Source organism: Engystomops pustulosus, chromosome 9, assembly GCF_040894005.1.
Source record: "Engystomops pustulosus chromosome 9, aEngPut4.maternal, whole genome shotgun sequence".
NCBI lineage: Eukaryota > Metazoa > Chordata > Amphibia > Anura > Leptodactylidae > Engystomops > Engystomops pustulosus.
In genome coordinates, this window is record NC_092419.1 from 65,008,175 (window position 1) to 65,033,458 (window position 25,284).

Genomic DNA, 25,284 nt, shown 5'->3' on the forward strand with positions numbered 1-25,284 from the left:
GTCAACGGCCATTCTAAGCTGAATGTGCCTGCTCTCGTCAGATCGCAGCAGCAATGCAGCTTAAGGCTTGGCAAGTACCAGCATGGGAGACTGGCTGGGAATCCCAAGTTCCGTTGACCTTTTTGAACCTGAAAATTGTGTTAGTTTCTCTATGAGATAGTAAAAGAAGGTTCAAACTGAACAGCTGCTGTCAACGGCCATTCTAAGCTGAATGTGCCTGCTCTCGTCAGATCGCAGCATCAATGCAGCTTAAGGCTTGGCAAGTACCAGCATGGGAGACTGGCTGGGAATCCCAAGTTCCGTTGACCTTTTTGAACCTGAAAATTGTGTTAGTTTCTCTATGAGATAGTAAAAGAAGGTTCAAACTGAACAGCTGCTGTCAACGGCCATTCTAAGCTGAATGTGCCTGCTCTCGTCAGATCGCAGCATCAATGCAGCTTAAGGCTTGGCAAGTACCAGCATGGGAGACTGGCTGGGAATCCCAAGTTCCGTTGACCTTTTTGAACCTGAAAATTGTGTTAGTTTCTCTATGAGATAGTAAAAGAAGGTTCAAATTGAACAGCTGCTGTCAACAGCCATTCTAAGCTGAATGTGCCTGCTCTCGTCAGATCGCAGCAGCAATGCAGCTTAAGGCTTGGCAAGTACCAGCATGGGAGACTGGCTGGGAATCCCAAGTTCTGTTGACCTTTTTGAACCTGAAAATTGTGTTAGTTTCTCTATGAGATAGTAAAAGAAGGTTCAAATTGAACAGCTGCTGTCAACGGCCATTCTAAGCTGAATGTGCCTGCTCTCGTCAGATCGCAGCAGCTTAAGGCTTGGCAAGTACCAGCATGGGAGACTGGCTGGGAATCCCAAGTTCCGTTGACCTTTTTGAACCTGAAAATTGTGTTAGTTTCTCTATGAGATAGTAAAAGAAGGTTCAAATTGAACAGCTGCTGTCAACGGCCATTCTAAGCTGAATGTGCCTGCTCTCGTCAGATCGCAGCAGCAATGCAGCTTAAGGCTTGGCAAGTACCAGCATGGGAGACTGGCTGGGAATCCCAAGTTCCGTTCACCTTTTTGAACCTGAAAATTGTGTTAGTTTCTCTATGAGATAGTAAAAGAAGGTTCAAATTGAACAGCTGCTGTCAACGACCATTCTAAGCTGAATGTGCGTGCTCTTGTCGGATCACAGCAGCGATGCGGCTTAAGGCTTGGCAAGTACCAGCATGGGAGACTGGCTGCGAATCCCAAGTTCCGTTGACCTTTTTGAACCTGAAAATTGTGTTAGTTTCTCTATAAGATAGTAAAAGAAGGTTCAAACTGAACAGCTGCTGTCAACGGCCATTCTAAGCTGAATGTGCCTGCTCTCGTCAGATCGCAGCAGCAATGCAGCTTAAGGCTTGGCAAGTACCAGCATGGGAGACTGGCTGGGAATCCCAAGTTCCGTTGACCTTTTTGAACCTGAAAATTGTGTTAGTTTCTCTATGAGATAGTAAAAGAAGGTTCAAATTGAACAGCTGCTGTCAACGGCCATTCTAAGCTGAATGTGCGTGCTCTTGTCAGATCGCAGCAGCGATGCAGCTAAAGGCTTGGCAAGTACCAGCATGGGAGACTGGCTGGGAATCCCAAGTTCTGGTGACCTTTTTGATCCTGAAAATTGTGTTAGTTTCTCTATAAGATAGTAGAAGAAGGTTCAAATTGAACAACTGCTGTCAACGGCCATTCTAAGCTGAATGTGCCTGCTCTCGTCAGATCGCAGCAGCAATGCAGCTTAAGGCTTGGCAAGTACCAGCATGGGAGACTGGCTGGGAATCCCAAGTTCCGTTGACCTTTTTGAACCTGAAAATTGTGTTAGTTTCTCTATGAGATAGTAAAAGAAGGTTCAAATTGAACAGCTGCTGTCAACGGCCATTCTAAGCTCAATGTGCCTGCTCTCGTCAGATCGCAGCAGCAATGCAGCTTAAGGCTTGGCAAGTACCAGCATGGGAGACTGGCTGGGAATCCCAAGTTCCGTTGACCTTTTTGAACCTGAAAATTGTTAGTTTCTCTGTCAAAGATGGTAAAAGAAGGTTCAAATTGAACAGCTGCTGTCAACGGCCATTCTAAGCTGAATGTGCCTGCTCTCGTCAGATCGCAGCAGCAATGCAGCTTAAGGCTTGGCAAGTACCAGCATGGGAGACTGGCTGGGAATCCCAAGTTCTGTTGACCTTTTTGAACCTGAAAATTGTGTTAGTTTCTCTATGAGATAGTAAAAGAAGGTTCAAATTGAACAGCTGCTGTCAACGGCCATTCTAAGCTGAATGTGCGTGCTCTCGTCAGATCGCAGCAGCAATGCAGCTTAAGGCTTGGCAAGTACCAGCATGGGAGACTGGCTGGGAATCCCAAGTTCCGTTGACCTTTTTGAACCTGAAAATTGTTAGTTTCTCTGTCAAAGATGGTAAAAGAAGGTTCAAATTGAACAGCTGCTGTCAACGGCCATTCTAAGCTGAATGTGCCTGCTCTCGTCAGATCGCAGCAGCAATGCAGCTTAAGGCTTGGCAAGTACCAGCATGGGAGACTGGCTGGGAATCCCAAGTTCCGTTGACCTTTTTGAACCTGAAAATTGTTTTAGTTTCTCTATGAGATAGTAAAAGAAGGTTCAAACTGAACAGCTGCTGTCAACGGCCATTCTAAGCTGAATGTGCCTGCTCTCGTCAGATCGCAGCAGCAATGCAGCTTAAGGCTTGGCAAGTACCAGCATGGGAGACTGGCTGGGAATCCCAAGTTCCGTTGACCTTTTTGAACCTGAAAATTGTGTTAGTTTCTCTATGAGATAGTAAAAGAAGGTTCAAACTGAACAGCTGCTGTCAACGGCCATTCTAAGCTGAATGTGCCTGCTCTCGTCAGATCGCAGCATCAATGCAGCTTAAGGCTTGGCAAGTACCAGCATGGGAGACTGGCTGGGAATCCCAAGTTCCGTTGACCTTTTTGAACCTGAAAATTGTGTTAGTTTCTCTATGAGATAGTAAAAGAAGGTTCAAATTGAACAGCTGCTGTCAACAGCCATTCTAAGCTGAATGTGCCTGCTCTCGTCAGATCGCAGCAGCAATGCAGCTTAAGCCTTGGCAAGTACCAGCATGGGAGACTGGCTGGGAATCCCAAGTTCCGTTGACCTTTTTGAACCTGAAAATTGTGTTAGTTTCTCTATGAGATAGTAAAAGAAGGTTCAAATTGAACAGCTGCTGTCAACGGCCATTCTAAGCTGAATGTGCCTGCTCTCGTCAGATCGCAGCAGCAATGCAGCTTAAGGCTTGGCAAGTACCAGCATGGGAGACTGGCTGGGAATCCCAAGTTCCGTTGACCTTTTTGAACCTGAAAATTGTTAGTTTCTCTGTCAAAGATGGTAAAAGAAGGTTCAAATTGAACAGCTGCTGTCAACGGCCATTCTAAGCTGAATGTGCCTGCTCTCGTCAGATTGCAGCAGCAATGCAGCTTAAGGCTTGGCAAGTACCAGCATGGGAGACTGGCTGGGAATCCCAAGTTCCGTTGACCTTTTTGAACCTGAAAATTGTGTTAGTTTCTCTATGAGATAGTAAAAGAAGGTTCAAACTGAACAGCTGCTGTCAACGGCCATTCTAAGCTGAATGTGCCTGCTCTCGTCAGATCGCAGCAGCAATGCAGCTTAAGGCTTGGCAAGTACCAGCATGGGAGACTGGCTGGGAATCCCAAGTTCCGTTGACCTTTTTGAACCTGAAAATTGTGTTAGTTTCTCTATGAGATAGTAAAAGAAGGTTCAAACTGAACAGCTGCTGTCAACGGCCATTCTAAGCTGAATGTGCCTGCTCTCGTCAGATCACAGCATCAATGCAGCTTAAGGCTTGGCAAGTACCAGCATGGGAGACTGGCTGGGAATCCCAAGTTCCGTTGACCTTTTTGAACCTGAAAATTGTGTTAGTTTCTCTATGAGATAGTAAAAGAAGGTTCAAATTGAACATCTTCTGTCAACAGCCATTCTAAGCTGAATGTGCCTGCTCTCGTCAGATCGCAGCAGCAATGCAGCTAAAGGCTTGGCAAGTACCAGCATGGGAGACTGGCTGGGAATCCCAAGTTCTGTTGACCTTTTTGAACCTGAAAATTGTGTTAGTTTCTCTATGAGATAGTAAAAGAAGGTTCAAATTGAACAGCTGCTGTCAACGGCCATTCTAAGCTGAATGTGCCTGCTCTCGTCAGATCGCAGCAGCAATGCAGCTTAAGGCTTGGCAAGTACCAGCATGGGAGACTGGCTGGGAATCCCAAGTTCCGTTGACCTTTTTGAACCTGAAAATTGTGTTAGTTTCTCTATGAGATAGTAAAAGAAGGTTCAAACTGAACAGCTGCTGTCAACGGCCATTCTAAGCTGAATGTGCCTGCTCTCGTCAGATCGCAGCAGCAATGCAGCTTAAGGCTTGGCAAGTACCAGCATGGGAGACTGGCTGGGAATCCCAAGTTCCGTTGACCTTTTTGAACCTGAAAATTGTGTTAGTTTCTCTATGAGATAGTAAAAGAAGGTTCAAATTGAACAGCTTCTGTCAACAGCCATTCTAAGCTGAATGTGCCTGCTCTCGTCAGATCGCAGCAGCAATGCAGCTTAAGGCTTGGCAAGTACCAGCATGGGAGACTGGCTGGGAATCCCAAGTTCTGTTGACCTTTTTGAACCTGAAAATTGTGTTAGTTTCTCTATGAGATAGTAAAAGAAGGTTCAAATTGAACAGCTGCTGTCAACGGCCATTCTAAGCTGAATGTGCCTGCTCTCGTCAGATCGCAGCAGCTTAAGGCTTGGCAAGTACCAGCATGGGAGACTGGCTGGGAATCCCAAGTTCCGTTGACCTTTTTGAACCTGAAAATTGTGTTAGTTTCTCTATGAGATAGTAAAAGAAGGTTCAAATTGAACAGCTGCTGTCAACGGCCATTCTAAGCTGAATGTGCCTGCTCTCGTCAGATCGCAGCAGCAATGCAGCTTAAGGCTTGGCAAGTACCAGCATGGGAGACTGGCTGGGAATCCCAAGTTCCGTTAACCTTTTTGAACCTGAAAATTGTGTTAGTTTCTCTATGAGATAGTAAAAGAAGGTTCAAATTGAACAGCTGCTGTCAACGACCATTCTAAGCTGAATGTGCGTGCTCTTGTCGGATCACAGCAGCGATGCGGCTTAAGGCTTGGCAAGTACCAGCATGGGAGACTGGCTGCGAATCCCAAGTTCCGTTGACCTTTTTGAACCTGAAAATTGTGTTAGTTTCTCTATAAGATAGTAAAAGAAGGTTCAAACTGAACAGCTGCTGTCAACGGCCATTCTAAGCTGAATGTGCCTGCTCTCGTCAGATCGCAGCAGCAATGCAGCTTAAGGCTTGGCAAGTACCAGCATGGGAGACTGGCTGGGAATCCCAAGTTCCGTTGACCTTTTTGAACCTGAAAATTGTGTTAGTTTCTCTATGAGATAGTAAAAGAAGGTTCAAATTGAACAGCTGCTGTCAACGGCCATTCTAAGCTGAATGTGCGTGCTCTTGTCAGATCGCAGCAGCGATGCAGCTAAAGGCTTGGCAAGTACCAGCATGGGAGACTGGCTGGGAATCCCAAGTTCTGGTGACCTTTTTGAACCTGAAAATTGTGTTAGTTTCTCTATAAGATAGTAGAAGAAGGTTCAAATTGAACAACTGCTGTCAACGGCCATTCTAAGCTGAATGTGCCTGCTCTCGTCAGATCGCAGCAGCAATGCAGCTTAAGGCTTGGCAAGTACCAGCATGGGAGACTGGCTGGGAATCCCAAGTTCCGTTGACCTTTTTGAACCTGAAAATTGTGTTAGTTTCTCTATGAGATAGTAAAAGAAGGTTCAAATTGAACAGCTGCTGTCAACGGCCATTCTAAGCTCAATGTGCCTGCTCTCGTCAGATCGCAGCAGCAATGCAGCTTAAGGCTTGGCAAGTACCAGCATGGGAGACTGGCTGGGAATCCCAAGTTCCGTTGACCTTTTTGAACCTGAAAATTGTTAGTTTCTCTGTCAAAGATGGTAAAAGAAGGTTCAAATTGAACAGCTGCTGTCAACGGCCATTCTAAGCTGAATGTGCCTGCTCTCGTCAGATCGCAGCAGCAATGCAGCTTAAGGCTTGGCAAGTACCAGCATGGGAGACTGGCTGGGAATCCCAAGTTCCGTTGACCTTTTTGAACCTGAAAATTGTGTTAGTTTCTCTATGAGATAGTAAAAGAAGGTTCAAATTGAACAGCTGCTGTCAACGGCCATTCTAAGCTGAATGTGCGTGCTCTCGTCAGATCGCAGCAGCAATGCAGCTTAAGGCCTGGCAAGTACCAGCATGGGAGACTGGCTGGGAATCCCAAGTTCCGTTGACCTTTTTGAACCTGAAAATTGTGTTAGTTTCTCTATGAGATAGTAGAAGAAGGTTCAAATTGAACAACTGCTGTCAACGGCCATTCTAAGCTGAATGTGCCTGCTCTCGTCAGATCGCAGCAGCAATGCAGCTTAAGGCTTGGCAAGTACCAGCATGGGAGACTGGCTGGGAATCCCAAGTTCCGTTGACCTTTTTGAACCTGAAAATTGTGTTAGTTTCTCTATGAGATAGTAAAAGAAGGTTCAAATTGAACAGCTGCTGTCAACGGCCATTCTAAGCTCAATGTGCCTGCTCTCGTCAGATCGCAGCAGCAATGCAGCTTAAGGCTTGGCAAGTACCAGCATGGGAGACTGGCTGGGAATCCCAAGTTCCGTTGACCTTTTTGAACCTGAAAATTGTTAGTTTCTCTGTCAAAGATGGTAAAAGAAGGTTCAAATTGAACAGCTGCTGTCAACGGCCATTCTAAGCTGAATGTGCCTGCTCTCGTCAGATCGCAGCAGCAATGCAGCTTAAGGCTTGGCAAGTACCAGCATGGGAGACTGGCTGGGAATCCCAAGTTCCGTTGACCTTTTTGAACCTGAAAATTGTTTTAGTTTCTCTATGAGATAGTAAAAGAAGGTTCAAACTGAACAGCTGCTGTCAACGGCCATTCTAAGCTGAATGTGCCTGCTCTCGTCAGATCGCAGCAGCAATGCAGCTTAAGGCTTGGCAAGTACCAGCATGGGAGACTGGCTGGGAATCCCAAGTTCCGTTGACCTTTTTGAACCTGAAAATTGTGTTAGTTTCTCTATGAGATAGTAAAAGAAGGTTCAAACTGAACAGCTGCTGTCAACGGCCATTCTAAGCTGAATGTGCCTGCTCTCGTCAGATCGCAGCATCAATGCAGCTTAAGGCTTGGCAAGTACCAGCATGGGAGACTGGCTGGGAATCCCAAGTTCCGTTGACCTTTTTGAACCTGAAAATTGTGTTAGTTTCTCTATGAGATAGTAAAAGAAGGTTCAAATTGAACAGCTGCTGTCAACAGCCATTCTAAGCTGAATGTGCCTGCTCTCGTCAGATCGCAGCAGCAATGCAGCTTAAGGCTTGGCAAGTACCAGCATGGGAGACTGGCTGGGAATCCCAAGTTCCGTTGACCTTTTTGAACCTGAAAATTGTGTTAGTTTCTCTATGAGATAGTAAAAGAAGGTTCAAATTGAACAGCTGCTGTCAACGGCCATTCTAAGCTGAATGTGCCTGCTCTCGTCAGATCGCAGCAGCAATGCAGCTTAAGGCTTGGCAAGTACCAGCATGGGAGACTGGCTGGGAATCCCAAGTTCCGTTGACCTTTTTGAACCTGAAAATTGTTAGTTTCTCTGTCAAAGATGGTAAAAGAAGGTTCAAATTGAACAGCTGCTGTCAACGGCCATTCTAAGCTGAATGTGCCTGCTCTCGTCAGATCGCAGCAGCAATGCAGCTTAAGGCTTGGCAAGTACCAGCATGGGAGACTGGCTGGGAATCCCAAGTTCCGTTGACCTTTTTGAACCTGAAAATTGTGTTAGTTTCTCTATGAGATAGTAAAAAAAGGTTCAAACTGAACAGCTGCTGTCAACGGCCATTCTAAGCTGAATGTGCCTGCTCTCGTCAGATCGCAGCAGCAATGCAGCTTAAGGCTTGGCAAGTACCAGCATGGGAGACTGGCTGGGAATCCCAAGTTCTGTTGACCTTTTTGAACCTGAAAATTGTGTTAGTTTCTCTATGAGATAGTAAAAGAAGGTTCAAACTGAACAGCTGCTGTCAACGGCCATTCTAAGCTGAATGTGCCTGCTCTCGTCAGATCGCAGCATCAATGCAGCTTAAGGCTTGGCAAGTACCAGCATGGGAGACTGGCTGGGAATCCCAAGTTCCGTTGACCTTTTTGAACCTGAAAATTGTGTTAGTTTCTCTATGAGATAGTAAAAGAAGGTTCAAATTGAACAGCTTCTGTCAACAGCCATTCTAAGCTGAATGTGCCTGCTCTCGTCAGATCGCAGCAGCAATGCAGCTAAAGGCTTGGCAAGTACCAGCATGGGAGACTGGCTGGGAATCCCAAGTTCTGTTGACCTTTTTGAACCTGAAAATTTTGTTAGTTTCTCTATGAGATAGTAAAAGAAGGTTCAAATTGAACAGCTGCTGTCAACGGCCATTCTAAGCTGAATGTGCCTGCTCTCGTCAGATCGCAGCAGCAATGCAGCTTAAGGCTTGGCAAGTACCAGCATGGGAGACTGGCTGGGAATCCCAAGTTCCGTTGACCTTTTTGAACCTGAAAATTGTGTTAGTTTCTCTATGAGATAGTAAAAGAAGGTTCAAACTGAACAGCTGCTGTCAACGGCCATTCTAAGCTGAATGTGCCTGCTCTCGTCAGATCGCAGCATCAATGCAGCTTAAGGCTTGGCAAGTACCAGCATGGGAGACTGGCTGGGAATCCCAAGTTCCGTTGACCTTTTTGAACCTGAAAATTGTGTTAGTTTCTCTATGAGATAGTAAAAGAAGGTTCAAATTGAACAGCTGCTGTCAACAGCCATTCTAAGCTGAATGTGCCTGCTCTCGTCAGATCGCAGCAGCAATGCAGCTTAAGGCTTGGCAAGTACCAGCATGGGAGACTGGCTGGGAATCCCAAGTTCTGTTGACCTTTTTGAACCTGAAAATTGTGTTAGTTTCTCTATGAGATAGTAAAAGAAGGTTCAAATTGAACAGCTGCTGTCAACGGCCATTCTAAGCTGAATGTGCCTGCTCTTATCAGATCGCAGCAGCTTAAGGCTTGGCAAGTACCAGCATGGGAGACTGGCTGGGAATCCCAAGTTCTGTTGACCTTTTTGAACCTGAAAATTGTGTTAGTTTCTCTATGAGATAGTAAAAGAAGGTTCAAATTGAACAGCTGCTGTCAACGGCCATTCTAAGCTGAATGTGCCTGCTCTCGTCAGATCGCAGCAGCTTAAGGCTTGGCAAGTACCAGCATGGGAGACTGGCTGGGAATCCCAAGTTCCGTTGACCTTTTTGAACCTGAAAAATGTGTTAGTTTCTCTATGAGATAGTAAAAGAAGGTTCAAACTGAACAGCTGCTGTCAACGGCCATTCTAAGCTGAATGTGCCTGCTCTCGTCAGATCGCAGCAGCAATGCAGCTTAAGGCTTGGCAAGTACCAGCATGGGAGACTGGCTGGGAATCCCAAGTTCCGTTGACCTTTTTGAACCTGAAAATTGTGTTAGTTTCTCTATGAGATAGTAAAAGAAGGTTCAAACTGAACAGCTGCTGTCAACGGCCATTCTAAGCTGAATGTGCCTGCTCTCGTCAGATCGCAGCATCAATGCAGCTTAAGGCTTGGCAAGTACCAGCATGGGAGACTGGCTGGGAATCCCAAGTTCCGTTGACCTTTTTGAACCTGAAAATTGTGTTAGTTTCTCTATGAGATAGTAAAAGAAGGTTCAAATTGAACAGCTGCTGTCAACAGCCATTCTAAGCTGAATGTGCCTGCTCTCGTCAGATCGCAGCAGCAATGCAGCTTAAGGCTTGGCAAGTACCAGCATGGGAGACTGGCTGGGAATCCCAAGTTCTGTTGACCTTTTTGAACCTGAAAATTGTGTTAGTTTCTCTATGAGATAGTAAAAGAAGGTTCAAATTGAACAGCTGCTGTCAACGGCCATTCTAAGCTGAATGTGCCTGCTCTCGTCAGATCGCAGCAGCTTAAGGCTTGGCAAGTACCAGCATGAGAGACTGGCTGGGAATCCCAAGTTCCGTTGACCTTTTTGAACCTGAAAATTGTGTTAGTTTCTCTATGAGATAGTAAAAGAAGGTTCAAATTGAACAGCTGCTGTCAACGGCCATTCTAAGCTGAATGTGCCTGCTCTCGTCAGATCGCAGCAGCAATGCAGCTTAAGGCTTGGCAAGTACCAGCATGGGAGACTGGCTGGGAATCCCAAGTTCCGTTGACCTTTTTGAACCTGAAAATTGTTAGTTTCTCTGTCAAAGATGGTAAAAGAAGGTTCAAATTGAACAGCTGCTGTCAACGGCCATTCTAAGCTGAATGTGCCTGCTCTCGTCAGATCGCAGCAGCAATGCAGCTTAAGGCTTGGCAAGTACCAGCATGGGAGACTGGCTGGGAATCCCAAGTTCCGTTGACCTTTTTGAACCTGAAAATTGTTTTAGTTTCTCTATGAGATAGTAAAAGAAGGTTCAAACTGAACAGCTGCTGTCAACGGCCATTCTAAGCTGAATGTGCCTGCTCTCGTCAGATCGCAGCAGCAATGCAGCTTAAGGCTTGGCAAGTACCAGCATGGGAGACTGGCTGGGAATCCCAAGTTCCGTTGACCTTTTTGAACCTGAAAATTGTGTTAGTTTCTCTATGAGATAGTAAAAGAAGGTTCAAACTGAACAGCTGCTGTCAACGGCCATTCTAAGCTGAATGTGCCTGCTCTCGTCAGATCGCAGCATCAATGCAGCTTAAGGCTTGGCAAGTACCAGCATGGGAGACTGGCTGGGAATCCCAAGTTCCGTTGACCTTTTTGAACCTGAAAATTGTGTTAGTTTCTCTATGAGATAGTAAAAGAAGGTTCAAATTGAACAGCTGCTGTCAACAGCCATTCTAAGCTGAATGTGCCTGCTCTCGTCAGATCGCAGCAGCAATGCAGCTTAAGGCTTGGCAAGTACCAGCATGGGAGACTGGCTGGGAATCCCAAGTTCTGTTGACCTTTTTGAACCTGAAAATTGTGTTAGTTTCTCTATGAGATAGTAAAAGAAGGTTCAAATTGAACAGCTGCTGTCAACGGCCATTCTAAGCTGAATGTGCCTGCTCTTATCAGATCGCAGCAGCTTAAGGCTTGGCAAGTACCAGCATGGGAGACTGGCTGGGAATCCCAAGTTCTGTTGACCTTTTTGAACCTGAAAATTGTGTTAGTTTCTCTATGAGATAGTAAAAGAAGGTTCAAATTGAACAGCTGCTGTCAACGGCCATTCTAAGCTGAATGTGCCTGCTCTCGTCAGATCGCAGCAGCTTAAGGCTTGGCAAGTACCAGCATGAGAGACTGGCTGGGAATCCCAAGTTCCGTTGACCTTTTTGAACCTGAAAATTGTGTTAGTTTCTCTATGAGATAGTAAAAGAAGGTTCAAATTGAACAGCTGCTGTCAACGGCCATTCTAAGCTGAATGTGCCTGCTCTCGTCAGATCGCAGCAGCAATGCAGCTTAAGGCTTGGCAAGTACCAGCATGGGAGACTGGCTGGGAATCCCAAGTTCCGTTGACCTTTTTGAACCTGAAAATTGTGTTAGTTTCTCTATGAGATAGTAAAAGAAGGTTCAAATTGAACAGCTGCTGTCAACGGCCATTCTAAGCTGAATGTGCCTGCTCTCGTCAGATCGCAGCAGCAATGCAGCTTAAGGCTTGGCAAGTACCAGCATGGGAGACTGGCTGGGAATCCCAAGTTCCGTTGACCTTTTTGAACCTGAAAATTGTTAGTTTCTCTGTCAAAGATGGTAAAAGAAGGTTCAAATTGAACAGCTGCTGTCAACGGCCATTCTAAGCTGAATGTGCCTGCTCTCGTCAGATCGCAGCAGCAATGCAGCTTAAGGCTTGGCAAGTACCAGCATGGGAGACTGGCTGGGAATCCCAAGTTCCGTTGACCTTTTTGAACCTGAAAATTGTGTTAGTTTCTCTATGAGATAGTAAAAGAAGGTTCAAACTGAACAGCTGCTGTCAACGGCCATTCTAAGCTGAATGTGCCTGCTCTCGTCAGATCGCAGCAGCAATGCAGCTTAAGGCTTGGCAAGTACCAGCATGGGAGTCTGGCTGGGAATCCCAAGTTCCGTTGACCTTTTTGAACCTGAAAATTGTGTTAGTTTCTCTATGAGATAGTTAAAGAAGGTTCAAATTGAACAGCTGCTGTCAACGGCCATTCTAAGCTGAATGTGCCTGCTCTCGTCAGATCGCAGCAGCAATGCAGCTTAAGGCTTGGCAAGTACCAGCATGGGAGACTGGCTGGGAATCCCAAGTTCTGTTGACCTTTTTGAACCTGAAAATTGTGTTAGTTTTTCTATGAGATAGTAAAAGAAAGTTCAAATTGAACAGCTGCTGTCAACGGCCATTCTAAGCTGAATGTGCCTGCTCTCGTCAGATCGCAGCAGCAATGCAGCTTAAGGCTTTGCAAGTACCAGCATGGGAGACTGGCTGGGAATCCCAAGTTCTGTTGACCTTTTTGAACCTGAAAATTGTGTTAGTTTCTCTATGAGATAGTAAAAGAAGGTTCAAACTGAACAGCTGCTGTCAACGGCCATTCTAAGCTGAATGTGCCTGCTCTCGTCAGATCGCAGCAGCAATGCAGCTTAAGGCTTGGCAAGTACCAGCATGGGAGACTGGCTGGGAATCCCAAGTTCCGTTGACCTTTTTGAACCTGAAAATTGTGTTAGTTTCTCTATGAGATAGTAAAAGAAGGTTCAAATTGAACAGCTGCTGTCAACGGCCATTCTAAGCTGAATGTGCGTGCTCTTGTCAGATCGCAGCAGCGATGCAGCTAAAGGCTTGGCAAGTACCAGCATGGGAGACTGGCTGGGAATCCCAAGTTCTGGTGACCTTTTTGATCCTGAAAATTGTGTTAGTTTCTCTATAAGATAGTAGAAGAAGGTTCAAATTGAACAACTGCTGTCAACGGCCATTCTAAGCTGAATGTGCCTGCTCTCGTCAGATCGCAGCAGCAATGCAGCTTAAGGCTTGGCAAGTACCAGCATGGGAGACTGGCTGGGAATCCCAAGTTCCGTTGACCTTTTTGAACCTGAAAATTGTGTTAGTTTCTCTATGAGATAGTAAAAGAAGGTTCAAATTGAACAGCTGCTGTCAACGGCCATTCTAAGCTCAATGTGCCTGCTCTCGTCAGATCGCAGCAGCAATGCAGCTTAAGGCTTGGCAAGTACCAGCATGGGAGACTGGCTGGGAATCCCAAGTTCCGTTGACCTTTTTGAACCTGAAAATTGTTAGTTTCTCTGTCAAAGATGGTAAAAGAAGGTTCAAATTGAACAGCTGCTGTCAACGGCCATTCTAAGCTGAATGTGCCTGCTCTCGTCAGATCGCAGCAGCAATGCAGCTTAAGGCTTGGCAAGTACCAGCATGGGAGACTGGCTGGGAATCCCAAGTTCCGTTGACCTTTTTGAACCTGAAAATTGTGTTAGTTTCTCTATGAGATAGTAAAAGAAGGTTCAAATTGAACAGCTGCTGTCAACGGCCATTCTAAGCTGAATGTGCGTGCTCTCGTCAGATCGCAGCAGCAATGCAGCTTAAGGCTTGGCAAGTACCAGCATGGGAGACTGGCTGGGAATCCCAAGTTCCGTTGACCTTTTTGAACCTGAAAATTGTGTTAGTTTCTCTATGAGATAGTAGAAGAAGGTTCAAATTGAACAACTGCTGTCAACGGCCATTCTAAGCTGAATGTGCCTGCTCTCGTCAGATCGCAGCAGCAATGCAGCTTAAGGCTTGGCAAGTACCAGCATGGGAGACTGGCTGGGAATCCCAAGTTCCGTTGACCTTTTTGAACCTGAAAATTGTGTTAGTTTCTCTATGAGATAGTTAAAGAAGGTTCAAATTGAACAGCTGCTGTCAACGGCCATTCTAAGCTGAATGTGCCTGCTCTCGTCAGATCGCAGCAGCAATGCAGCTTAAGGCTTGGCAAGTACCAGCATGGGAGACTGGCTGGGAATCCCAAGTTCTGTTGACCTTTTTGAACCTGAAAATTGTGTTAGTTTTTCTATGAGATAGTAAAAGAAAGTTCAAATTGAACAGCTGCTGTCAACGGCCATTCTAAGCTGAATGTGCCTGCTCTCGTCAGATCGCAGCAGCAATGCAGCTTAAGGCTTTGCAAGTACCAGCATGGGAGACTGGCTGGGAATCCCAAGTTCTGTTGACCTTTTTGAACCTGAAAATTGTGTTAGTTTCTCTATGAGATAGTAAAAGAAGGTTCAAATTGAACAGCTGCTGTCAACGGCCATTCTAAGCTGAATGTGCCTGCTCTCGTCAGATCGCAGCAGCAATGCAGCTTAAGGCTTGGCAAGTACCAGCATGGGAGACGGGCTGGGAATCCCAAGTTCCGTTGACCTTTTTGAACCTGAAAATTGTGTTAGTTTCTCTATAAGATAGTAGAAGAAGGTTCAAATTGAACAACTGCTGTCAACGGCCATTCTAAGCTGAATGTGCCTGCTCTCGTCAGATCGCAGCAGCAATGCAGCTTAAGGCTTGGCAAGTACCAGCATGGGAGACTGGCTGGGAATCCCAAGTTCCGTTGACCTTTTTGAACCTGAAAATTGTGTTAGTTTCTCTATGAGATAGTAAAAGAAGGTTCAAATTGAACAGCTGCTGTCAACGGCCATTCTAAGCTCAATGTGCCTGCTCTCGTCAGATCGCAGCAGCAATGCAGCTTAAGGCTTGGCAAGTACCAGCATGGGAGACTGGCTGGGAATCCCAAGTTCCGTTGACCTTTTTGAACCTGAAAATTGTTAGTTTCTCTGTCAAAGATGGTAAAAGAAGGTTCAAATTGAACAGCTGCTGTCAACGGCCATTCTAAGCTGAATGTGCCTGCTCTCGTCAGATCGCAGCAGCAATGCAGCTTAAGGCTTGGCAAGTACCAGCATGGGAGACTGGCTGGGAATCCCAAGTTCCGTTGACCTTTTTGAACCTGAAAATTGTGTTAGTTTCTCTATGAGATAGTAAAAGAAGGTTCAAATTGAACAGCTGCTGTCAACGGCCATTCTAAGCTGAATGTGCGTGCTCTCGTCAGATCGCAGCAGCAATGCAGCTTAAGGCTTGGCAAGTACCAGCATGGGAGACTGGCTGGGAATCCCAAGTTCCGTTGACCTTTTTGAACCTGAAAATTGTGTTAGTTTCTCTATGAGATAGTAGAAGAAGGTTCAAATTGAACAACTGCTGTCAACGGCCATTCTAAGCTGAATGTGCCTGCTCTCGTCAGATCGCAGCAGCAATGCAGCTTAAGGCTTGGCAAGTACCAGCATGGGAGACTGGCTGGGAATCCCAAGTTCCGTTGACCTTTTTGAACCTGAAAATTGTGTTAGTTTCTCTATGAGATAGTAAAAGAAGGTTCAAATTGAACAGCTGCTGTCAACGGCAATTCTAAGCTCAATGTGCCTGCTCTTGTCAGATCGCAGCAGCAATGCAGCTTAAGGCTTGGCAAGTACCAGCATGGGAGACTGGCTGGGAATCCCAAGTTCCGTTGACCTTTTTGAACCTGAAAATTGTTAGTTTCTCTGTCAAAGATGGTAAAAGAAGGTTCAAATTGAACAGCTGCTGTCAACGGCCATTCTAAGCTGAATGTGCCTGCTCTCGTCAGATCGCAGCAGCAATGCAGCTTAAGGCTTGGCAAGTACCAGCATGGGAGACTGGCTGGGAATCCCAAGTTCCGTTGACCTTTTTGAACCTGAAAATTGTTTTAGTTTCTCTATGAGATAGTAAAAGAAGGTTCAAACTGAACAGCTGCTGTCAACGGCCATTCTAAGCTGAATGTGCCTGCTCTCGTCAGATCGCAGCAGCAATGCAGCTTAAGGCTTGGCAAGTACCAGCATGGGAGACTGGCTGGGAATCCCAAGTTCCGTTGACCTTTTTGAACCTGAAAATTGTGTTAGTTTCTCTATGAGATAGTAAAAGAAGGTTCAAACTGAACAGCTGCTGTCAACGGCCATTCTAAGCTGAATGTGCCTGCTCTCGTCAGATCGCAGCATCAATGCAGCTTAAGGCTTGGCAAGTACCAGCATGGGAGACTGGCTGGGAATCCCAAGTTCCGTTGACCTTTTTGAACCTGAAAATTGTGTTAGTTTCTCTATGAGATAGTAAAAGAAGGTTCAAATTGAACAGCTGCTGTCAACAGCCATTCTAAGCTGAATGTGCCTGCTCTCGTCAGATCGCAGCAGCAATGCAGCTTAAGGCTTGGCAAGTACCAGCATGGGAGACTGGCTGGGAATCCCAAGTTCCGTTGACCTTTTTGAACCTGAAAATTGTGTTAGTTTCTCTATGAGATAGTAAAAGAAGGTTCAAATTGAACAGCTGCTGTCAACGGCCATTCTAAGCTGAATGTGCCTGCTCTCGTCAGATCGCAGCAGCAATGCAGCTTAAGGCTTGGCAAGTACCAGCATGGGAGACTGGCTGGGAATCCCAAGTTCCGTTGACCTTTTTGAACCTGAAAATTGTGTTAGTTTCTCTATGAGATAGTAAAAGAAGGTTCAAACTGAACAGCTGCTGTCAACGGCCATTCTAAGCTGAATGTGCCTGCTCTCGTCAGATCGCAGCAGCAATGCAGCTTAAGGCTTGGCAAGTACCAGCATGGGAGACTGGCTGGGAATCCCAAGTTCCGTTGACCTTTTTGAACCTGAAAATTGTGTTAGTTTCTCTATGAGATAGTAAAAGAAGGTTCAAACTGAACAGCTGCTGTCAACGGCCATTCTAAGCTGAATGTGCCTGCTCTCGTCAGATCGCAGCATCAATGCAGCTTAAGGCTTGGCAAGTACCAGCATGGGAGACTGGCTGGGAATCCCAAGTTCCGTTGACCTTTTTGAACCTGAAAATTGTGTTAGTTTCTCTATGAGATAGTAAAAGAAGGTTCAAATTGAACATCTTCTGTCAACAGCCATTCTAAGCTGAATGTGCCTGCTCTCGTCAGATCGCAGCAGCAATGCAGCTAAAGGCTTGGCAAGTACCAGCATGGGAGACTGGCTGGGAATCCCAAGTTCTGTTGACCTTTTTGAACCTGAAAATTGTGTTAGTTTCTCTATGAGATAGTAAAAGAAGGTTCAAATTGAACAGCTGCTGTCAACGGCCATTCTAAGCTGAATGTGCCTGCTCTCGTCAGATCGCAGCAGCAATGCAGCTTAAGGCTTGGCAAGTACCAGCATGGGAGACTGGCTGGGAATCCCAAGTTCCGTTGACCTTTTTGAACCTGAAAATTGTGTTAGTTTCTCTATGAGATAGTAAAAGAAGGTTCAAACTGAACAGCTGCTGTCAACGGCCATTCTAAGCTGAATGTGCCTGCTCTCGTCAGATCGCAGCATCAATGCAGCTTAAGGCTTGGCAAGTACCAGCATGGGAGACTGGCTGGGAATCCCAAGTTCCGTTGACCTTTTTGAACCTGAAAATTGTGTTAGTTTCTCTATGAGATAGTAAAAGAAGGTTCAAATTGAACAGCTGCTGTCAACAGCCATTCTAAGCTGAATGTGCCTGCTCTCGTCAGATCGCAGCAGCAATGCAGCTTAAGGCTTGGCAAGTACCAGCATGGGAGACTGGCTGGGAATCCCAAGTTCTGTTGACCTTTTTGAACCTGAAAATTGTGTTAGTTTCTCTATGAGATAGTAAAAGAAGGTTCAAATTGAACAGCTGCTGTCAACGGCCATTCTAAGCTGAATGTGCCTGCTCTCATCAGATCGCAGCAGCTTAAGGCTTGGCAAGTACCAGCATGGGAGACTGGCTGGGAATCCCAAGTTCTGTTGACCTTTTTGAACCTGAAAATTGTGTTAGTTTCTCTATGAGATAGTAAAAGAAGGTTCAAATTGAACAGCTGCTGTCAACGGCCATTCTAAGCTGAATGTGCCTGCTCTCGTCAGATCGCAGCAGCTTAAGGCTTGGCAAGTACCAGCATGGGAGACTGGCTGGGAATCCCAAGTTCCGTTGACCTTTTTGAACCTGAAAATTGTATTAGTTTCTCTATGAGATAGTAAAAGAAGGTTCAAACTGAACAGCTGCTGTCAACGGCCATTCTAAGCTGAATGTGCCTGCTCTCGTCAGATCGCAGCAGCAATGCAGCTTAAGGCTTGGCAAGTACCAGCATGGGAGACTGGCTGGGAATCCCAAGTTCCGTTGACCTTTTTGAACCTGAAAATTGTGTTAGTTTCTCTATGAGATAGTAAAAGAAGGTTCAAACTGAACAGCTGCTGTCAACGGCCATTCTAAGCTGAATGTGCCTGCTCTCGTCAGATCGCAGCATCAATGCAGCTTAAGGCTTGGCAAGTACCAGCATGGGAGACTGGCTGGGAATCCCAAGTTCCGTTGACCTTTTTGAACCTGAAAATTGTGTTAGTTTCTCTATGAGATAGTAAAAGAAGGTTCAAATTGAACAGCTGCTGTCAACAGCCATTCTAAGCTGAATGTGCCTGCTCTCGTCAGATCGCAGCAGCAATGCAGCTTAAGGCTTGGCAAGTACCAGCATGGGAGACTGGCTGGGAATCCCAAGTTCTGTTGACCTTTTTGAACCTGAAAATTGTGTTAGTTTCTCTATGAGATAGTAAAAGAAGGTTCAAATTGAACAGCTGCTGTCAACGGCCATTCTAAGCTGAATGTGCCTGCTTTCGTCAGATCGCAGCAGCTTAAGGCTTGGCAAGTACCAGCATGAGAGACTGGCTGGGAATCCCAAGTTCCGTTGACCTTTTTGAACCTGAAAATTGTGTTAGTTTCTCTATGAGATAGTAAAAGAAGGTTCAAATTGAACAGCTGCTGTCAACAGCCATTCTAAGCTGAATGTGCCTGCTCTCGTCAGATCGCAGCAGCAATGCAGCTTAAGGCTTGGCAAGTACCAGCATGGGAGACTGGCTGGGAATCCCAAGTTCCGTTGACCTTTTTGAACCTGAAAATTGTGTTAGTTTCTCTATGAGATAGTAAAAGAAGGTTCAAATTGAACAGCTGCTGTCAACGGCCATTCTAAGCTGAATGTGCCTGCTCTCGTCAGATCGCAGCAGCAATGCAGCTTAAGGCTTGGCAAGTACCAGCATGGGAGACTGGCTGGGAATCCCAAGTTCCGTTGACCTTTTTGAACCTGAAAATTGTTAGTTTCTCTGTCAAAGATGGTAAAAGAAGGTTCAAATTGAACAGCTGCTGTCAACGGCCATTCTAAGCTGAATGTGCCTGCTCTCGTCAGATCGCAGCAGCAATGCAGCTTAAGGCTTGGCAAGTACCAGCATGGGAGACTGGCTGGGAATCCCAAGTTCCGTTGACCTTTTTGAACCTGAAAATTGTGTTAGTTTTTCTATGAGATAGTAAAAGAAAGTTCAAATTGAACAGCTGCTGTCAACGGCCATTCTAAGCTGAATGTGCCTGCTCTCGTCAGATCGCAGCAGCAATGCAGCTTAAGGCTTTGCAAGTACCAGCATGGGAGACTGGCTGGGAATCCCAAGTTCTGTTGACCTTTTTGAACCTGAAAATTGTGTTAGTTTCTCTATGAGATAGTAAAAGAAGGTTCAAATTGAACATCTGCTGTCAACGGCCATTCTAAGCTGAATGTGCGTGCTCTCGTCAGATCGCAACAGCAATGCAGCTTAAGGCTTGGCAAGTACCAGCATGGGAGACTGGCTGGGAATCCCAAGTTCCGTTGACCTTTTTGAACCTGAAAATTGTGTTAGTTTCTCTATGAGATAGTAAAAGAAGGTTCAAACTGAACAGCTGCTGTCAACAGCCATTCTAAGCTGAATGTGCCTGTTCTCGTCAGATCGCAGCAGCAATGCAGCTTAAGGCTTGGCAAGTACCAGCATGGGAGACTGGCTGGGAATCCCAAGTTCCGTTGACCTTTTTGAACCTGAAAATTGTTAGTTTCTCTGTCAAATATGGTAAAAGAAGGTTCAAATTGAACAGCTGCTGTCAACGGCCATTCTAAGCTGAATGTGCCTGCTCTCGTCAGATCGCAGCAGCAATGCAGCTTAAGGCTTGGCAAGTACCAGCATGGGAGACTGGCTGGGAATCCCAAGTTCCGTTGACCTTTTTGAACCTGAAAATTGTGTTAGTTTCTCTATGAGATAGTAAAAGAAGGTTCAAACTGAACAGCTGCTGTCAACGGCCATTCTAAGCTGAATGTGCCTGCTCTCGTCAGATCGCAGCATCAATGCAGCTTAAGGCTTGGCAAGTACCAGCATGGGAGACTGGCTGGGAATCCCAAGTTCCGTTGACCTTTTTGAACCTGAAAATTGTGTTAGTTTCTCTATGAGATAGTAAAAGAAGGTTCAAATTGAACAGCTGCTGTCAACAGCCATTCTAAGCTGAATGTGCCTGCTCTCGTCAGATCGCAGCAGCAATGCAGCTTAAGGCTTGGCAAGTACCAGCATGGGAGACTGGCTGGGAATCCCAAGTTCTGTTGACCTTTTTGAACCTGAAAATTGTGTTAGTTTCTCTATGAGATAGTAAAAGAAGGTTCAAATTGAACAGCTGCTGTCAACGGCCATTCTAAGCTGAATGTGCCTGCTCTCTTCAGATCGCAGCAGCTTAAGGCTTGGCAAGTACCAGCATGGGAGACTGGCTGGGAATCCCAAGTTCCGTTGACCTTTTTGAACCTGAAAATTGTGTTAGTTTCTCTATGAGATAGTAAAAGAAGGTTCAAATTGAACAGCTGCTGTCAACGGCCATTCTAAGCTGAATGTGCCTGCTCTCGTCAGATCGCAGCAGCAATGCAGCTTAAGGCTTGGCAAGTACCAGCATGGGAGACTGGCTGGGAATCCCAAGTTCCGTTGACCTTTTGAACCTGAAAATTGTGTTAGTTTCTCTATGAGATAGTAAAAGAAGGTTCAAATTGAACAGCTGCTGTCAACGGCCATTCTAAGCTGAATGTGCCTGCTCTCGTCAGATCGCAGCAGCAATGCAGCTTAAGGCTTGGCAAGTACCAGCATGGGAGACTGGCTGGGAATCCCAAGTTCCGTTGACCTGTTTGAACCTGAAAATTGTTAGTTTCTCTGTCAAAGATGGTAAAAGAAGGTTCAAATTGAACAGCTGCTGTCAACGGCCATTCTAAGCTGAATGTGCCTGCTCTCGTCAGATCGCAGCAGCAATGCAGCTTAAGGCTTGGCAAGTACCAGCATGGGAGACTGGCTGGGAATCCCAAGTTCTGTTGACCTTTTTGAACCTGAAAATTGTTTTAGTTTCTCTATGAGATAGTAAAAGAAGGTTCAAATTGAACAGCTGCTGTCAACGGCCATTCTAAGCTGAATGTGCCTGCTCTCGTCAGATCGCAGCAACAATGCAGCTTAAGGCTTGGCAAGTACAAGCATGGGAGACTGGCTGGGAATCCCAAGTTCTGTTGACCTTTTTGAACCTGAAAATTGTTAGTTTCTCTGTCAAAGATGGTAAAAGAAAGTTCAAATTGAACAGCTGCTGTCAACGGCCATTCTAAGCTGAATGTGCCTGCTCTCGTCAAATCGCAGCAGCAATGCAGCTTAAGGCTTGGCAAGTACCAGCATGGGAGACTGGCTGGGAATACCAAGTTCCGTTAACCTTTTTGAGCCTGAAAATTGTGTTAGTTTCTCTATGAGATAGTAAAAGAAGGTTCAAACTGAACATCTGCTGTCAACGGCCATTCTAAGCTGAATGTGCCTGCTCTCGTCAGATCGCAGCAGCAATGAAGCTTAAGGCTTGGCAAGTACCAGCATGGGAGACTGGCTGGGAATTCCAAGTTCTGTTGACCTTTTTGAACCTGAAAATTGTGTTAGTTTCTCTATGAGATAGTAAAAGAAGGTTCAAATTGAACAGCTGCTGTCAACGGCCATTCTAAGCTGAATGTGCCTGCTCTCGTCAGATCGCAGCAGCAATGCAGCTTAAGGCTTGGCAAGTACCAGCATGGGAGACTGGCTGGGAATCCCAAGTTCCGTTGACCTTTTTGAACCTGAAAATTGTGTTAGTTTCTCTATGAGATAGTAAAAGAAGGTTCAAACTGAACAGCTGCTGTCAACGGCCATTCTAAGCTGAATGTGCCTGCTCTCGTCAGATCGCAGCAGCAATGCAGCTTAAGGCTTGGCAAGTACCAGCATGGGAGACTGGCTGGGAATCCCAAGTTCCGTTGACCTTTTTGAACCTGAAAATTGTGTTAGTTTCTCTATGAGATAGTAAAAGAAGGTTCAAACTGAACAGCTGCTGTCAACGGCCATTCTAAGCTGAATGTGCCTGCTCTCGTCAGATCGCAGCATCAATGCAGCTTAAGGCTTGGCAAGTACCAGCATGGGAGACTGGCTGGGAATCCCAAGTTCCGTTGACCTTTTTGAACCTGAAAATTGTGTTAGTTTCTCTATGAGATAGTAAAAGAAGGTTCAAATTGAACATCTTCTGTCAACAGCCATTCTAAGCTGAATGTGCCTGCTCTCGTCAGATCGCAGCAGCAATGCAGCTAAAGGCTTGGCAAGTACCAGCATGGGAGACTGGCTGGGAATCCCAAGTTCTGTTGACCTTTTTGAACCTGAAAATTGTGTTAGTTTCTCTATGAGATAGTAAAAGAAGGTTCAAATTGAACAGCTGCTGTCAACGGCCATTCTAAGCTGAATGTGCCTGCTCTCGTCAGATCGCAGCAGCAATGCAGCTTAAGGCTTGGCAAGTACCAGCATGGGAGACTGGCTGGGAATCCCAAGTTCCGTTGACCTTTTTGAACCTGAAAATTGTGTTAGTTTCTCTATGAGATAGTAAAAGAAGGTTCAAACTGAACAGCTGCTGTCAACGGCCATTCTAAGCTGAATGTGCCTGCTCTCGTCAGATCGCAGCATCAATGCAGCTTAAGGCTTGGCAAGTACCAGCATGGGAGACTGGCTGGGAATCCCAAGTTCCGTTGACCTTTTTGAACCTGAAAATTGTGTTAGTTTCTCTATGAGATAGTAAAAGAAGGTTCAAATTGAACAGCTGCTGTCAACAGCCATTCTAAGCTGAATGTGCCTGCTCTCGTCAGATCGCAGCAGCAATGCAGCTTAAGGCTTGGCAAGTACCAGCATGGGAGACTGGCTGGGAATCCCAAGTTCTGTTGACCTTTTTGAACCTGAAAATTGTGTTAGTTTCTCTATGAGATAGTAAAAGAAGGTTCAAATTGAACAGCTGCTGTCAACGGCCATTCTAAGCTGAATGTGCCTGCTCTCATCAGATCGCAGCAGCTTAAGGCTTGGCAAGTACCAGCATGGGAGACTGGCTGGGAATCCCAAGTTCTGTTGACCTTTTTGAACCTGAAAATTGTGTTAGTTTCTCTATGAGATAGTAAAAGAAGGTTCAAATTGAACAGCTGCTGTCAACGGCCATTCTAAGCTGAATGTGCCTGCTCTCGTCAGATCGCAGCAGCTTAAGGCTTGGCAAGTACCAGCATGGGAGACTGGCTGGGAATCCCAAGTTCCGTTGACCTTTTTGAACCTGAAAATTGTATTAGTTTCTCTATGAGATAGTAAAAGAAGGTTCAAACTGAACAGCTGCTGTCAACGGCCATTCTAAGCTGAATGTGCCTGCTCTCGTCAGATCGCAGCAGCAATGCAGCTTAAGACTTGGCAAGTACCAGCATGGGAGACTGGCTGGGAATCCCAAGTTCCGTTGACCTTTTTGAACCTGAAAATTGTGTTAGTTTCTCTATGAGATAGTAAAAGAAGGTTCAAACTGAACAGCTGCTGTCAACGGCCATTCTAAGCTGAATGTGCCTGCTCTCGTCAGATCGCAGCATCAATGCAGCTTAAGGCTTGGCAAGTACCAGCATGGGAGACTGGCTGGGAATCCCAAGTTCCGTTGACCTTTTTGAACCTGAAAATTGTGTTAGTTTCTCTATGAGATAGTAAAAGAAGGTTCAAATTGAACAGCTGCTGTCAACAGCCATTCTAAGCTGAATGTGCCTGCTCTCGTCAGATCGCAGCAGCAATGCAGCTTAAGGCTTGGCAAGTACCAGCATGGGAGACTGGCTGGGAATCCCAAGTTCTGTTGACCTTTTTGAACCTGAAAATTGTGTTAGTTTCTCTATGAGATAGTAAAAGAAGGTTCAAATTGAACAGCTGCTGTCAACGGCCATTCTAAGCTGAATGTGCCTGCTCTCGTCAGATCGCAGCAGCTTAAGGCTTGGCAAGTACCAGCATGAGAGACTGGCTGGGAATCCCAAGTTCCGTTGACCTTTTTGAACCTGAAAATTGTGTTAGTTTCTCTATGAGATAGTAAAAGAAGGTTCAAATTGAACAGCTGCTGTCAACAGCCATTCTAAGCTGAATGTGCCTGCTCTCGTCAGATCGCAGCAGCAATGCAGCTTAAGGCTTGGCAAGTACCAGCATGGGAGACTGGCTGGGAATCCCAAGTTCCGTTGACCTTTTTGAACCTGAAAATTGTGTTAGTTTCTCTATGAGATAGTAAAAGAAGGTTCAAATTGAACAGCTGCTGTCAACGGCCATTCTAAGCTGAATGTGCCTGCTCTCGTCAGATCGCAGCAGCAATGCAGCTTAAGGCTTGGCAAGTACCAGCATGGGAGACTGGCTGGGAATCCCAAGTTCCGTTGACCTTTTTGAACCTGAAAATTGTTAGTTTCTCTGTCAAAGATGGTAAAAGAAGGTTCAAATTGAACAGCTGCTGTCAACGGCCATTCTAAGCTGAATGTGCCTGCTCTCGTCAGATCGCAGCAGCAATGCAGCTTAAGGCTTGGCAAGTACCAGCATGGGAGACTGGCTGGGAATCCCAAGTTCCGTTGACCTTTTTGAACCTGAAAATTGTGTTAGTTTCTCTATGAGATAGTAAAAGAAAGTTCAAACTGAACAGCTGCTGTCAACGGCCATTCTAAGCTGAATGTGCCTGCTCTCGTCAGACCGCAGCAGCAATGCAGCTTAAGGCTTGGCAAGTACCAGCATGGGAGTCTGGCTGGGAATCCCAAGTTCCGTTGACCTTTTTGAACCTGAAAATTGTGTTAGTTTCTCTATGAGATAGTTAAAGAAGGTTCAAATTGAACAGCTGCTGTCAACGGCCATTCTAAGCTGAATGTGCCTGCTCTCGTCAGATCGCAGCAGCAATGCAGCTTAAGGCTTGGCAAGTACCAGCATGGGAGACTGGCTGGGAATCCCAAGTTCTGTTGACCTTTTTGAACCTGAAAATTGTGTTAGTTTTTCTATGAGATAGTAAAAGAAAGTTCAAATTGAACAGCTGCTGTCAACGGCCATTCTAAGCTGAATGTGCCTGCTCTCGTCAGATCGCAGCAGCAATGCAGCTTAAGGCTTTG

At 45.7% G+C, this 25,284-nt stretch overlaps 99 pseudogenes; all 99 read left to right on the forward strand.

Annotated features, from left to right (window-relative positions):
* LOC140095791 (5S ribosomal RNA) lies at positions 1 to 119 on the forward strand (annotated as a pseudogene).
* A 70-nt stretch (positions 120 to 189) lies between these two features.
* Positions 190 to 308, forward strand: LOC140084129 (5S ribosomal RNA; annotated as a pseudogene).
* Positions 309 to 378: 70 nt separating this feature from the next.
* LOC140084130 (5S ribosomal RNA) lies at positions 379 to 497 on the forward strand (annotated as a pseudogene).
* A 70-nt stretch (positions 498 to 567) lies between these two features.
* On the forward strand, positions 568 to 686 carry LOC140081791 (5S ribosomal RNA; annotated as a pseudogene).
* Positions 687 to 937: 251 nt separating this feature from the next.
* Positions 938 to 1,056, forward strand: LOC140089946 (5S ribosomal RNA; annotated as a pseudogene).
* Positions 1,057 to 1,315: 259 nt separating this feature from the next.
* LOC140095803 (5S ribosomal RNA) lies at positions 1,316 to 1,434 on the forward strand (annotated as a pseudogene).
* Positions 1,435 to 1,693: 259 nt separating this feature from the next.
* On the forward strand, positions 1,694 to 1,812 carry LOC140095815 (5S ribosomal RNA; annotated as a pseudogene).
* Positions 1,813 to 1,882: 70 nt separating this feature from the next.
* Positions 1,883 to 2,001, forward strand: LOC140088525 (5S ribosomal RNA; annotated as a pseudogene).
* Positions 2,002 to 2,071: 70 nt separating this feature from the next.
* LOC140079497 (5S ribosomal RNA) lies at positions 2,072 to 2,190 on the forward strand (annotated as a pseudogene).
* A 70-nt stretch (positions 2,191 to 2,260) lies between these two features.
* Positions 2,261 to 2,379, forward strand: LOC140087338 (5S ribosomal RNA; annotated as a pseudogene).
* A 70-nt stretch (positions 2,380 to 2,449) lies between these two features.
* Positions 2,450 to 2,568, forward strand: LOC140095827 (5S ribosomal RNA; annotated as a pseudogene).
* Positions 2,569 to 2,638: 70 nt separating this feature from the next.
* Positions 2,639 to 2,757, forward strand: LOC140095839 (5S ribosomal RNA; annotated as a pseudogene).
* Positions 2,758 to 2,827: 70 nt separating this feature from the next.
* On the forward strand, positions 2,828 to 2,946 carry LOC140084131 (5S ribosomal RNA; annotated as a pseudogene).
* Positions 2,947 to 3,016: 70 nt separating this feature from the next.
* Positions 3,017 to 3,135, forward strand: LOC140098506 (5S ribosomal RNA; annotated as a pseudogene).
* A 70-nt stretch (positions 3,136 to 3,205) lies between these two features.
* Positions 3,206 to 3,324, forward strand: LOC140095851 (5S ribosomal RNA; annotated as a pseudogene).
* Positions 3,325 to 3,394: 70 nt separating this feature from the next.
* LOC140086863 (5S ribosomal RNA) lies at positions 3,395 to 3,513 on the forward strand (annotated as a pseudogene).
* Positions 3,514 to 3,583: 70 nt separating this feature from the next.
* LOC140095863 (5S ribosomal RNA) lies at positions 3,584 to 3,702 on the forward strand (annotated as a pseudogene).
* A 70-nt stretch (positions 3,703 to 3,772) lies between these two features.
* On the forward strand, positions 3,773 to 3,891 carry LOC140094188 (5S ribosomal RNA; annotated as a pseudogene).
* Positions 3,892 to 3,961: 70 nt separating this feature from the next.
* Positions 3,962 to 4,080, forward strand: LOC140085027 (5S ribosomal RNA; annotated as a pseudogene).
* A 70-nt stretch (positions 4,081 to 4,150) lies between these two features.
* LOC140095875 (5S ribosomal RNA) lies at positions 4,151 to 4,269 on the forward strand (annotated as a pseudogene).
* A 70-nt stretch (positions 4,270 to 4,339) lies between these two features.
* Positions 4,340 to 4,458, forward strand: LOC140095888 (5S ribosomal RNA; annotated as a pseudogene).
* A 70-nt stretch (positions 4,459 to 4,528) lies between these two features.
* LOC140081792 (5S ribosomal RNA) lies at positions 4,529 to 4,647 on the forward strand (annotated as a pseudogene).
* Positions 4,648 to 4,898: 251 nt separating this feature from the next.
* LOC140086655 (5S ribosomal RNA) lies at positions 4,899 to 5,017 on the forward strand (annotated as a pseudogene).
* Positions 5,018 to 5,276: 259 nt separating this feature from the next.
* Positions 5,277 to 5,395, forward strand: LOC140095900 (5S ribosomal RNA; annotated as a pseudogene).
* Positions 5,396 to 5,654: 259 nt separating this feature from the next.
* LOC140095913 (5S ribosomal RNA) lies at positions 5,655 to 5,773 on the forward strand (annotated as a pseudogene).
* Positions 5,774 to 5,843: 70 nt separating this feature from the next.
* LOC140088526 (5S ribosomal RNA) lies at positions 5,844 to 5,962 on the forward strand (annotated as a pseudogene).
* A 70-nt stretch (positions 5,963 to 6,032) lies between these two features.
* On the forward strand, positions 6,033 to 6,151 carry LOC140095925 (5S ribosomal RNA; annotated as a pseudogene).
* Positions 6,152 to 6,221: 70 nt separating this feature from the next.
* Positions 6,222 to 6,340, forward strand: LOC140095761 (5S ribosomal RNA; annotated as a pseudogene).
* Positions 6,341 to 6,410: 70 nt separating this feature from the next.
* On the forward strand, positions 6,411 to 6,529 carry LOC140095937 (5S ribosomal RNA; annotated as a pseudogene).
* Positions 6,530 to 6,599: 70 nt separating this feature from the next.
* LOC140088528 (5S ribosomal RNA) lies at positions 6,600 to 6,718 on the forward strand (annotated as a pseudogene).
* A 70-nt stretch (positions 6,719 to 6,788) lies between these two features.
* Positions 6,789 to 6,907, forward strand: LOC140095950 (5S ribosomal RNA; annotated as a pseudogene).
* Positions 6,908 to 6,977: 70 nt separating this feature from the next.
* LOC140095962 (5S ribosomal RNA) lies at positions 6,978 to 7,096 on the forward strand (annotated as a pseudogene).
* A 70-nt stretch (positions 7,097 to 7,166) lies between these two features.
* LOC140084133 (5S ribosomal RNA) lies at positions 7,167 to 7,285 on the forward strand (annotated as a pseudogene).
* Positions 7,286 to 7,355: 70 nt separating this feature from the next.
* On the forward strand, positions 7,356 to 7,474 carry LOC140090059 (5S ribosomal RNA; annotated as a pseudogene).
* A 70-nt stretch (positions 7,475 to 7,544) lies between these two features.
* Positions 7,545 to 7,663, forward strand: LOC140095974 (5S ribosomal RNA; annotated as a pseudogene).
* Positions 7,664 to 7,733: 70 nt separating this feature from the next.
* On the forward strand, positions 7,734 to 7,852 carry LOC140095986 (5S ribosomal RNA; annotated as a pseudogene).
* Positions 7,853 to 7,922: 70 nt separating this feature from the next.
* Positions 7,923 to 8,041, forward strand: LOC140079498 (5S ribosomal RNA; annotated as a pseudogene).
* Positions 8,042 to 8,111: 70 nt separating this feature from the next.
* LOC140084134 (5S ribosomal RNA) lies at positions 8,112 to 8,230 on the forward strand (annotated as a pseudogene).
* Positions 8,231 to 8,300: 70 nt separating this feature from the next.
* LOC140085028 (5S ribosomal RNA) lies at positions 8,301 to 8,419 on the forward strand (annotated as a pseudogene).
* A 70-nt stretch (positions 8,420 to 8,489) lies between these two features.
* LOC140095999 (5S ribosomal RNA) lies at positions 8,490 to 8,608 on the forward strand (annotated as a pseudogene).
* Positions 8,609 to 8,678: 70 nt separating this feature from the next.
* On the forward strand, positions 8,679 to 8,797 carry LOC140084135 (5S ribosomal RNA; annotated as a pseudogene).
* A 70-nt stretch (positions 8,798 to 8,867) lies between these two features.
* LOC140081794 (5S ribosomal RNA) lies at positions 8,868 to 8,986 on the forward strand (annotated as a pseudogene).
* Positions 8,987 to 9,418: 432 nt separating this feature from the next.
* On the forward strand, positions 9,419 to 9,537 carry LOC140096011 (5S ribosomal RNA; annotated as a pseudogene).
* Positions 9,538 to 9,607: 70 nt separating this feature from the next.
* LOC140084136 (5S ribosomal RNA) lies at positions 9,608 to 9,726 on the forward strand (annotated as a pseudogene).
* Positions 9,727 to 9,796: 70 nt separating this feature from the next.
* LOC140081796 (5S ribosomal RNA) lies at positions 9,797 to 9,915 on the forward strand (annotated as a pseudogene).
* Positions 9,916 to 10,166: 251 nt separating this feature from the next.
* Positions 10,167 to 10,285, forward strand: LOC140096023 (5S ribosomal RNA; annotated as a pseudogene).
* A 70-nt stretch (positions 10,286 to 10,355) lies between these two features.
* LOC140096036 (5S ribosomal RNA) lies at positions 10,356 to 10,474 on the forward strand (annotated as a pseudogene).
* Positions 10,475 to 10,544: 70 nt separating this feature from the next.
* On the forward strand, positions 10,545 to 10,663 carry LOC140096048 (5S ribosomal RNA; annotated as a pseudogene).
* Positions 10,664 to 10,733: 70 nt separating this feature from the next.
* On the forward strand, positions 10,734 to 10,852 carry LOC140084138 (5S ribosomal RNA; annotated as a pseudogene).
* A 70-nt stretch (positions 10,853 to 10,922) lies between these two features.
* On the forward strand, positions 10,923 to 11,041 carry LOC140081797 (5S ribosomal RNA; annotated as a pseudogene).
* Positions 11,042 to 11,473: 432 nt separating this feature from the next.
* Positions 11,474 to 11,592, forward strand: LOC140096061 (5S ribosomal RNA; annotated as a pseudogene).
* A 70-nt stretch (positions 11,593 to 11,662) lies between these two features.
* Positions 11,663 to 11,781, forward strand: LOC140096073 (5S ribosomal RNA; annotated as a pseudogene).
* Positions 11,782 to 11,851: 70 nt separating this feature from the next.
* Positions 11,852 to 11,970, forward strand: LOC140096085 (5S ribosomal RNA; annotated as a pseudogene).
* A 70-nt stretch (positions 11,971 to 12,040) lies between these two features.
* On the forward strand, positions 12,041 to 12,159 carry LOC140084610 (5S ribosomal RNA; annotated as a pseudogene).
* A 70-nt stretch (positions 12,160 to 12,229) lies between these two features.
* Positions 12,230 to 12,348, forward strand: LOC140079499 (5S ribosomal RNA; annotated as a pseudogene).
* Positions 12,349 to 12,418: 70 nt separating this feature from the next.
* Positions 12,419 to 12,537, forward strand: LOC140094294 (5S ribosomal RNA; annotated as a pseudogene).
* Positions 12,538 to 12,607: 70 nt separating this feature from the next.
* Positions 12,608 to 12,726, forward strand: LOC140096097 (5S ribosomal RNA; annotated as a pseudogene).
* Positions 12,727 to 12,985: 259 nt separating this feature from the next.
* Positions 12,986 to 13,104, forward strand: LOC140096110 (5S ribosomal RNA; annotated as a pseudogene).
* Positions 13,105 to 13,174: 70 nt separating this feature from the next.
* Positions 13,175 to 13,293, forward strand: LOC140088529 (5S ribosomal RNA; annotated as a pseudogene).
* Positions 13,294 to 13,363: 70 nt separating this feature from the next.
* LOC140096122 (5S ribosomal RNA) lies at positions 13,364 to 13,482 on the forward strand (annotated as a pseudogene).
* A 70-nt stretch (positions 13,483 to 13,552) lies between these two features.
* LOC140087340 (5S ribosomal RNA) lies at positions 13,553 to 13,671 on the forward strand (annotated as a pseudogene).
* Positions 13,672 to 13,741: 70 nt separating this feature from the next.
* LOC140096134 (5S ribosomal RNA) lies at positions 13,742 to 13,860 on the forward strand (annotated as a pseudogene).
* A 70-nt stretch (positions 13,861 to 13,930) lies between these two features.
* On the forward strand, positions 13,931 to 14,049 carry LOC140079500 (5S ribosomal RNA; annotated as a pseudogene).
* Positions 14,050 to 14,119: 70 nt separating this feature from the next.
* Positions 14,120 to 14,238, forward strand: LOC140094296 (5S ribosomal RNA; annotated as a pseudogene).
* A 70-nt stretch (positions 14,239 to 14,308) lies between these two features.
* On the forward strand, positions 14,309 to 14,427 carry LOC140084993 (5S ribosomal RNA; annotated as a pseudogene).
* Positions 14,428 to 14,497: 70 nt separating this feature from the next.
* Positions 14,498 to 14,616, forward strand: LOC140096146 (5S ribosomal RNA; annotated as a pseudogene).
* A 70-nt stretch (positions 14,617 to 14,686) lies between these two features.
* On the forward strand, positions 14,687 to 14,805 carry LOC140088530 (5S ribosomal RNA; annotated as a pseudogene).
* Positions 14,806 to 14,875: 70 nt separating this feature from the next.
* LOC140096159 (5S ribosomal RNA) lies at positions 14,876 to 14,994 on the forward strand (annotated as a pseudogene).
* A 70-nt stretch (positions 14,995 to 15,064) lies between these two features.
* LOC140087341 (5S ribosomal RNA) lies at positions 15,065 to 15,183 on the forward strand (annotated as a pseudogene).
* Positions 15,184 to 15,253: 70 nt separating this feature from the next.
* Positions 15,254 to 15,372, forward strand: LOC140096172 (5S ribosomal RNA; annotated as a pseudogene).
* Positions 15,373 to 15,631: 259 nt separating this feature from the next.
* On the forward strand, positions 15,632 to 15,750 carry LOC140096184 (5S ribosomal RNA; annotated as a pseudogene).
* Positions 15,751 to 15,820: 70 nt separating this feature from the next.
* Positions 15,821 to 15,939, forward strand: LOC140096196 (5S ribosomal RNA; annotated as a pseudogene).
* Positions 15,940 to 16,009: 70 nt separating this feature from the next.
* On the forward strand, positions 16,010 to 16,128 carry LOC140084139 (5S ribosomal RNA; annotated as a pseudogene).
* A 70-nt stretch (positions 16,129 to 16,198) lies between these two features.
* Positions 16,199 to 16,317, forward strand: LOC140090061 (5S ribosomal RNA; annotated as a pseudogene).
* A 70-nt stretch (positions 16,318 to 16,387) lies between these two features.
* LOC140096208 (5S ribosomal RNA) lies at positions 16,388 to 16,506 on the forward strand (annotated as a pseudogene).
* Positions 16,507 to 16,576: 70 nt separating this feature from the next.
* Positions 16,577 to 16,695, forward strand: LOC140096221 (5S ribosomal RNA; annotated as a pseudogene).
* Positions 16,696 to 16,765: 70 nt separating this feature from the next.
* On the forward strand, positions 16,766 to 16,884 carry LOC140084140 (5S ribosomal RNA; annotated as a pseudogene).
* Positions 16,885 to 16,954: 70 nt separating this feature from the next.
* Positions 16,955 to 17,073, forward strand: LOC140085029 (5S ribosomal RNA; annotated as a pseudogene).
* A 70-nt stretch (positions 17,074 to 17,143) lies between these two features.
* On the forward strand, positions 17,144 to 17,262 carry LOC140096233 (5S ribosomal RNA; annotated as a pseudogene).
* A 70-nt stretch (positions 17,263 to 17,332) lies between these two features.
* On the forward strand, positions 17,333 to 17,451 carry LOC140084141 (5S ribosomal RNA; annotated as a pseudogene).
* A 70-nt stretch (positions 17,452 to 17,521) lies between these two features.
* On the forward strand, positions 17,522 to 17,640 carry LOC140081798 (5S ribosomal RNA; annotated as a pseudogene).
* A 432-nt stretch (positions 17,641 to 18,072) lies between these two features.
* Positions 18,073 to 18,191, forward strand: LOC140096245 (5S ribosomal RNA; annotated as a pseudogene).
* Positions 18,192 to 18,261: 70 nt separating this feature from the next.
* Positions 18,262 to 18,380, forward strand: LOC140084142 (5S ribosomal RNA; annotated as a pseudogene).
* A 70-nt stretch (positions 18,381 to 18,450) lies between these two features.
* Positions 18,451 to 18,569, forward strand: LOC140081799 (5S ribosomal RNA; annotated as a pseudogene).
* A 251-nt stretch (positions 18,570 to 18,820) lies between these two features.
* LOC140090062 (5S ribosomal RNA) lies at positions 18,821 to 18,939 on the forward strand (annotated as a pseudogene).
* A 70-nt stretch (positions 18,940 to 19,009) lies between these two features.
* On the forward strand, positions 19,010 to 19,128 carry LOC140096257 (5S ribosomal RNA; annotated as a pseudogene).
* A 70-nt stretch (positions 19,129 to 19,198) lies between these two features.
* On the forward strand, positions 19,199 to 19,317 carry LOC140096269 (5S ribosomal RNA; annotated as a pseudogene).
* A 70-nt stretch (positions 19,318 to 19,387) lies between these two features.
* Positions 19,388 to 19,506, forward strand: LOC140094297 (5S ribosomal RNA; annotated as a pseudogene).
* A 70-nt stretch (positions 19,507 to 19,576) lies between these two features.
* Positions 19,577 to 19,695, forward strand: LOC140090607 (5S ribosomal RNA; annotated as a pseudogene).
* A 70-nt stretch (positions 19,696 to 19,765) lies between these two features.
* On the forward strand, positions 19,766 to 19,884 carry LOC140094231 (5S ribosomal RNA; annotated as a pseudogene).
* Positions 19,885 to 19,954: 70 nt separating this feature from the next.
* LOC140096283 (5S ribosomal RNA) lies at positions 19,955 to 20,073 on the forward strand (annotated as a pseudogene).
* A 70-nt stretch (positions 20,074 to 20,143) lies between these two features.
* Positions 20,144 to 20,262, forward strand: LOC140084143 (5S ribosomal RNA; annotated as a pseudogene).
* A 70-nt stretch (positions 20,263 to 20,332) lies between these two features.
* Positions 20,333 to 20,451, forward strand: LOC140081800 (5S ribosomal RNA; annotated as a pseudogene).
* Positions 20,452 to 20,702: 251 nt separating this feature from the next.
* LOC140096295 (5S ribosomal RNA) lies at positions 20,703 to 20,821 on the forward strand (annotated as a pseudogene).
* A 69-nt stretch (positions 20,822 to 20,890) lies between these two features.
* LOC140096307 (5S ribosomal RNA) lies at positions 20,891 to 21,009 on the forward strand (annotated as a pseudogene).
* Positions 21,010 to 21,079: 70 nt separating this feature from the next.
* LOC140079501 (5S ribosomal RNA) lies at positions 21,080 to 21,198 on the forward strand (annotated as a pseudogene).
* Positions 21,199 to 21,268: 70 nt separating this feature from the next.
* On the forward strand, positions 21,269 to 21,387 carry LOC140087072 (5S ribosomal RNA; annotated as a pseudogene).
* Positions 21,388 to 21,457: 70 nt separating this feature from the next.
* LOC140096582 (5S ribosomal RNA) lies at positions 21,458 to 21,576 on the forward strand (annotated as a pseudogene).
* Positions 21,577 to 21,646: 70 nt separating this feature from the next.
* On the forward strand, positions 21,647 to 21,765 carry LOC140090374 (5S ribosomal RNA; annotated as a pseudogene).
* The last annotated feature ends 3,519 nt before the right edge of the window (positions 21,766 to 25,284 follow it).